The following is an 8,007-nucleotide window of genomic DNA, read 5'->3' on the forward strand; positions in this document are numbered from 1 at the left end:
TTTTGTCCCCTTTTATTGCTTTTATTTTTCTCTTTTTCTTTTTTTTCTTTTATATATTTTTTCTTTTGTCTTTATCATTTTTTTCAAGCTAAAATATATATAAGAGCATCAATGCATATGGTTTAAACATTCAATGCATGAGTATGTACCCAATTCCCAAAATCTTTAATGAAAATATAAAAACACTCTTTTATCCCAACCAATATTCCCAAATTTCCCATACTTGAATGATATACACACTCACTAGCCTAAGCTAATCAAAGATCCAAACAAGAGGCATTTATTATTTTTTGCTTTAAAGCTTGTAATCTGCTAAAATTAAGAACAAATGGGTTTAGCATAGGCTCAAAGTTAGCTAACAATGGAAGATAAAAGGTAGGCTATTTGGGTAAGTGAGCTAATTGAAACAATGGCCTCAATCATATAAGTGCATTCATACACAAAATAATGGACATAAAGAATCAAACAAATCAAAGATTACAATCATAGAAAGAGAATAATACACACAAGAATGAAAATAAGTGGTTATATGATGTAACCACACAATTAAGGCTCAAAACTCACATGCTTGTGTTCTTAAGCTCAAAAACATGATCCACAATGTGTATAATTCAAGCAAGTTCAAAAAAAGAAAAAAAATTTTCAAATCAATTGGGGTGCCTGATAAACCCATATTTCATGAGTTCTTTTGTGCTTAATTAGAGTGATTTATTCAACTCTTCACCTACTTATTCACATTAATTGCATGGTTTTACTTTCCCTTCCTTATTATGTCATGTTGTGAAAAACATGTTTCCTAAGCTTTAAAAATTAATTATTTTAATTACCTTTATTTCCATTCGATGCCGTGATTAGTGTGTTGAGTATTTTCAGATTTTCTAAGGCAGAATGACTTAAAGGATGAAAAAGGAAACATACTAAAATGGAAGGAGAAAGCAAAACGGAGCTTTAAAGAAACTGGTATCCACGCGATCGCATGGATGACGCGATCGTGTGCCAAGCACGAATCAGCAGCGACGCGGCCGCATGACTGACGCGACCGCGTGGCAAGGAAAAGCTCCGAATGACGTGACCGCGTGACCCACGCGGACGCGTGACAGAGGCCACGCACCAGAAATTACAGAATACGCCCCCAGCGAATTCTGAAGCCCTTTTTGGCCCAGATCCAAGTACAGACAGCATAGATGATGAGCGGATAAGTTATACGCTTTTTGACATTGTTTTTAGTATGTTTTTAGTAGGATCTAGTTACTTTTAGGGATGTTTTCATTAGTTTTTATGTTAAATTCACATTTCTGGACTTTACTATGAGTTTGTGTGTTTTTCTGTAATTTCAGGTATTTTCTGGCTGAAATTGAGGGACTTGAGCAAAAATCAGATTCAGAGGTTGAAAAAGGACTGCTGATGCTGTTGGATTCTGACCTCCCTGCACTCAAAGTGGATTTTCTGGAGCTACAGAACTCGAAATGGCGCGCTTCCAATTGCGTTGGAAAGTAGACATCCAGGGATTTCCAGCAATATATAATAATCTATACTTTGGCCAAGAATTGACGACGTAAACTGGCATTCAACGCCAGCCTTCTGCCCAAATCTGGCGTCCAGCGCCAGAAAAGGATCCAAAACCAGAGTTGAACGCCCAAACTGGCACAGAAACTGGCGTTCAACTCCACAAATGGCCTCTGCACGTGTAACACTCAAGCCCAAGCCCAAGCACACACCAAATGGGCCCCGGAAGTGGATTTGTACATCAATTACTTACTCATGTAAACCCTAGTAGCTAGTTTATTATAAATAGGACCTTTTACTATTGTATCAGGTATCTTTTGATCATCTTAGGATCTTTGGATTATCTTTGGACGTCTGGTTCTTAGATCAGAGGGGCTGGCCATCTCGGCCATGCCTGGACCTTCACTTATGTATTTTCATACGGTAGAGTTTCTACACTCCATAGATTAAGGTGTGGAGCTCTGCTGTTCCTCAAAGATTAATGCAAAGTACTACTGTTTTCTATTCAATTCATCTTATTTCGCTTCTAAGATACCCATTCGCACCCAAGAACGTGATGAAGGTGATGATTATGTGTGACGCTCATCATCCTTCTCCTTTACGAACGCGTGCCTGACAAACAACTCCATTCTACATGAAATAAAGCTAGAATGAGTATCTCTTAGATCTCCTAACCAGAATCTTCGTGGCGTAAGCTAGAATGATGGCGGCATTCAAGAGAATCCAGAAGGTCTAAACCTTGTCTGTGGTATTCTGAGTAGGATTCAATGATTGAATGACTGTGACGAGCTTCAAACTCGCGAGTGTTGGGCGTTAGTGACAGACGCAAAAGGAGGGTGAATCCTATTCCAGCATGATCGAGAACCGACAGATGAATAGCCGTGCCGTGACAGGGTGCGTGAGCATATGATTCACTGAGAGGAGGTGATGTAGCCACTGACAACGGTGATGCCCTTGCATACAGCCAGCCATGGAAAGGAGTAAGACTGATTGGATGAAGATAGCAGGAAAGCAGAGGTTCAGAGGAACGAAAAGCATCTCCATTCGCTTATCTGAAATCCCTGCCAATGAATCTACATAAGTATCTCTATCCCTTTTATTGTTTATTTTAATCTAATAAAGTATCATGTTTAAATCCGCCTGACTGAGATTTGCAAGGTGACCATAGCTTGCTTCATACCAACAATCTCCGTGGGATTCGACCCTTACTCACGTAAGGTATTACTTGGACGACCCAGTGCACTTGCTGGTTAGTTGAACGGAGTTGTGTCCACACATAGAGCCACAATGAGGATTCAATACAATTATATATTGTTAATCTCACACAAGTACAAAGAACATGGAACACAATTTCGTGCACCAAGTTTTTGGCGCCGTTGCCGGGGATTGTTTGAGTTTGGACAACTGACGGTTCATCTTGTTGCTCAGATTAGGTAATTTTCTTTTTATTTTCTTTTAAAAAATTTTTCAAAAATATTTTCAAAATTTTCTCATCTGTTTTCGAAAAAAAATAAATAAATAAAAATGTTTTCAAAAATAAATTATTCTATGGCTTCAGAATTTTTAAGAATGAATTCTAGTGTTTTATGAAGCATGTTGGAGCCTGGCTGGCTGTAAAGCCATGTCTCAATCCTTATACTCAAGAGAAGAGCTTCTTTGTCTTTCTTAGCCAATTGGCTGTTGAATGCAAGGAATGTCAGGCGTGTCATGTCTGAGTTACATACTAAAGCTTGGCTGGCTATTAAGCCATGCCTGACCCTTTGATTGGAGTTTTAGAGCATAAGATTCCTAGAATTCATATTAAAAATTTTGAATCCTTATTTTTCTTTTTTCTAAATAATTTTCGAAAAATATAAGTTAAAAATCCAAAAAAATCATAAAATCATAAAAATAAAAAAATATTTCATGTTTCTTGTTTAAATCTTGAGTCACATTATAAGTTTGGTGTCACTTGCATATGCATCTTGCATTTTTTCGAAAATATCATGCATTCATAGTGTTCTTCATGATCTTCAAGTTGTTCTTGGTAAGTCTTCTTGTTTGATCTTGATGAATTTTTGTTTTGTGTCTTTTCATGTTTATCATATGCATTCTTGAATTCTTAGTGCGTAAGCATTAAAGAATTCTAAGTTTGGTGTCTTGCATGTTTTCTTTGCATTAAAAATTTTTCAAAAATATGTTTTTGATGTTCATCATGTTCTTCATAGTGTTCTTGGTGTTCATCTTGACATTCATAGCATTCATGCATGCATTCATTATTTTGATCTAAAAATTTCATGCATTGCATAATTTTCATGTTTTTCATAAAAATTTCAAAAATCAAAAAAATATCTTTCCCTTTTTCTCTCATCAAATTCGAAAATTTGAAGTTGACTTTTTCAAAAATTTTTAAAATCAAGTTGTTTCTCATAAGTCAAATCAAATTTTCAATTTGAAAATCTTATCTTTTTCAAAATCTTTTTCAAAATTCAAATCTTTTTCAAAATTTTTAGTTATTTTCGAAAATTCCAAAAATATTTTTCAAAAATCTTTTTCTTATTTTTAAATCAAATTTTCGAAAATAACATAAACAATTAATGTTTTGATTCAAAAATTTGAAGTTTGTTACTTGCTTCTTAAGAAAGATTCAAACTTTAAGTTCTAGAATCATATCTTGTGATTTCTTATGAATCAAGTCATTAATTGTGATTTTAAAAATCAAATCTTTTTCAAAACTAATTCCTATCATATCTTTTCAAAATATCTTCTTATCTTATCTTTTTCAAAATATCTTTTCAAAATATCTTTTCTAACTTCCTAACCTCTTATCTTTTCAAAAATTTGTTTCAACTAACTAACTAACTTTTTGTTTGCTTCTTAACTTTTTCAAAACTACCTAACTAACTCTCTCTCTCTAATTTTCGAAAATATCTCCCTCTTTTTCAAAAATTTCTTTTTAATTAACTAATTATTTTTATTTTTTATTTTTTATTTCAAAAATTTTCGAAAAATACTAACAATTTTCAAAAACTATTTTCAAAAATCACTAACTCTTTTTCAACATAATTTTCGAAAATTCCCTTCCTCCCCCATCTCATTCTATTTATTCATTCATGTCCTAACATCTCATCTCACATTCCAATCCTCACAGTTGTGTTTCTTCCTTTACATCACATCCTTTATCTCCCCCTCTTCTTCTACCTACAAAGGGATCCCTACACTGAGGTATAAAGGATCTCTATTATTATTATTATTATCATTTTTCTGGCCATTCTTCCTTGTCATATGAGCAGGAGCAAGGATAAGAACATTCTTGTGGAAGCAGATCCAGAACCTGAAAGAACTCTGAAGAGAAAATTAAGAGAAGCTAAAATACAACAATCCAGAGATAACCTTTCAGAAATTTTCGAACAGGCAGAGGAGATGGCAGGCGAAAATAATAATAATGAAAGGAGGATGCTTGGTGACTTTACTGCACCTAATTCCAATTTACATGGAAGAAGCATCTCCATTCCTGCCATTGGAGCAAACAACTTTGAGCTGAAACCTCAATTAGTTTCTCTGATGCAGCAGAACTGCAAGTTTCATGGACTTCCATCTGAAGATCCTTTTCAGTTCTTAACTGAATTCTTGCAGATATGTGATACTGTTAAGACTAATGGAGTAGATCCTGAAGTCTACAGGCTCATGCTTTTCCCTTTTGCTGTAAGAGACAGAGCTAGATTATGGTTGGATTCTCAACCCAAAGACAGCCTGAACTCTTGGGATAAGCTGGTCACGGCTTTCTTAGCCAAGTACTTTCCTCCTCAAAAGCTGAGCAAGCTTAGAGCTGATGTTCAAACCTTCAGACAGAAAGAAGGTGAATCCCTCTATGAAGCTTGGGAAAGATACAAACAGTTGACCAAAAAGTGTCCTTCTGACATGCTTTCAGAATGGACCATCCTGGATATATTCTATGATGGTATATCTGAGCTATCAAAGATGTCACTGGACACTTCTGCAGGTGGATCCATTCACCTAAAGAAAACGCCTGCAGAAGCTCAAGAACTCATTGACATGGTTGCTAATAACCAGTTCATGTACACTTCTGAAAGGAATCCTATGAGTAATGGGACGCCTATGAAGAAGGGAGTTCTTGAAGTTGATACTCTGAATGCCATATTGGCTCAGAATAAAATATTGACTCAGCAAGTCAATATGATTTCTCAGAGTCTGCATGGAATGCAAGCTGCATCCAACAGTACTCAAGAGGCATCTTCTAAAGAAGAAGCCTATGATCCTGAGAACCCTGCAATATCAGAGGTAAATTATTTAGGTGAACCTTATGGAAACACCTATAACTCAACATGGAGAAATCATCCAAATTTCTCATGGAAGGATCAAAAGCCCCAACAAGGCTTTAATAATGGTGGAAGAAACAGGTTTAGCAATAGCAAGCCTTTTCCATCATCAACTCAGCAACAGACAGAGAACTCTGAACAAAATGCTTCTAATTTAGCAAATCTAGTCTCTGATCTATCTAAGGCCACTGTAAGTTTCATGAATGAAACAAGGTCTTCCATTAGAAATCTGGAAGCACAAGTGGGCCAGCTGAGTAAAAGGATCATTGAAATCCCTCCTAGTACTCTCCCAAGCAATACAGAAGAGAACCCAAAAGGAGAGTGCAAGGCCATTGACATAAGTGCCCTGGCCGAACCTGTGAGAAGAGGAGAGGACGTGAATCCCAAGGAGGAAGACCTCCTGGGACGTCCAGTGACCAATAAGGAGCTTCCCTCTGAGGAACCAAAGGACTCTGAGGCTCATCTAGAGACCATAGAGATCCCATTGAATCTCCTTATGCCCTTCATGAGCTCTGATGAGTATTCCTCTTCTGAAGAGAATGAGGATGTCACTGAAGAGCAAACTGCCAAGTTTCTTGGTGCAATCATGAAGCTGAATGCCAAATTATTTGGCATTGATGCTTGGGAAGTTGAACCTCCCTTGTTCATCAATGAACTAAGTGATCTGGATCAACTGACATTGCCTCAGAAGAGACAGGATCCTGGAAAGTTCATAATCCCTTGTACCATAGGCACCATGATCTTTAAGGCTCTGTGTGACCTTGGTTCAGGGATAAACCTCATGCCCCTCTCTGTAATAGAGAAATTGGGAATCTATGGGGTGCAAGCTGCTAAAATCTCACTAGAGATGGCAGACAGCTCAAGAAAACAGGCTTATGGACAAGTAGAAGATGTATTAGTAAAGGTTGAGGGCCTTTACATACCTACTGATTTCATATTCCTGGATACTGGAAAGGAAGAGGATGAATCCATCATCCTAGGAAGACCTTTCCTGGCCACAGCAAGAGCTGTGATTGATGTTGACAGAGGTGAAATAGTCCTTCAATGGAATGAGAACCCCCTTGTATTCAAAACTCAAGGATCTCCCTCTGCAACCATGGAGAGGAAGCAGGAAAAGCTTCTCTCCAAGCAGAGTCAACCAGAGCCCCTACAGTCAAACTCTAAGTTTGGTGTTGGGAAGCCACAACCAAACTCTAAGTTTGGTGTTGAACTCCCATATCCAAACTCTAAGTTTGGTGTTGGAGAGTCTCAACAAAGCTCTGCACATCTGTGAGGCTCCATGAGAGCCCACTGTCAAGCTATTGACATTAAAGAAGCGCTTGTTGGGAGGCAACCCAATGTTTATCTAATTCTTATTTTTATTGTTTTTCATGTTTTCTTAGGTTCATGATCATGTGGAGTCACAAAATAAACAAAAAAATCAAAAACGGAATCAAAAACAGCAGAAGAAAAATCACACCCTGGAGGAGCATCTGTCTGGCGTTCAAACGCCAGAACAAAGCATAGTTCTGGTGCTGAATGCCCAGAATGGGAGCAACCTGGCGCTGAACGCCCAGAATGGGAGCATCCTGGCGCTGAACGCCCAGAACAAGCATGGTTCTGGCGTTCAACGCCAGAAATGGCAGCAAAGGGGCGTTGAACGCCCAAAATAGGCACCAACCTGACGCTGAACGCCCAGAGTTGTGTGCAAGGGCATTTTACATGCCTAAATTGGCGCAGGGATGTAAATGCCTTGACACCTCAGGATCTGTGGACCTCACAGGATCCCCACCTACCTTCACTCACTCTCTTCTCTCTTCTCAATCATCCTCTATTCCCAATAAACACTCATCCTTTCTGTCTTCCATTTACCACTCACACCCATACACCCACTTATCTTCAAAAATTCAACATCTCTTACCCACCCAATCCCACCCATATGGCCGAATACACACTCCCATCCATCTCCTCCATATCTTCTTCATTCTTTCTTCTTTTGCTCGAGGGCGAGCAACATTCTAAGTTTGGTGTGGTAAAAGCATAGCTTTTTTGTTTTTTCCATAACCATTGATGGCACCTAAGACCAGAGAAACCTCTAGAAAGAAGAAAGGGAAGACAAAAGCTTCCATCAAGGTTCTATAGCTTAATGGTAGAACATTTGACTGCAAATCAAGAGATCCCTGAGATACCTCAGGGGATACAT

The 8,007-nt window shown here is 37.9% G+C and overlaps 1 non-coding gene across 1 annotated transcript; it reads right to left on the reverse strand.

Annotated features, from left to right (window-relative positions):
* Window positions 1-5,304: 5,304 nt before the first annotated feature.
* On the reverse strand, window positions 5,305-5,412 carry LOC112724643 (small nucleolar RNA R71). Its single transcript, XR_003163798.1, has one exon. It is a non-coding gene; the product is annotated as a small nucleolar RNA R71 (small nucleolar RNA).
* Between the last annotated feature and the right edge of the window lie 2,595 nt (window positions 5,413-8,007).

Source organism: Arachis hypogaea, chromosome 11 (assembly GCF_003086295.3).
Source record: "Arachis hypogaea cultivar Tifrunner chromosome 11, arahy.Tifrunner.gnm2.J5K5, whole genome shotgun sequence".
NCBI lineage: Eukaryota > Viridiplantae > Streptophyta > Magnoliopsida > Fabales > Fabaceae > Arachis > Arachis hypogaea.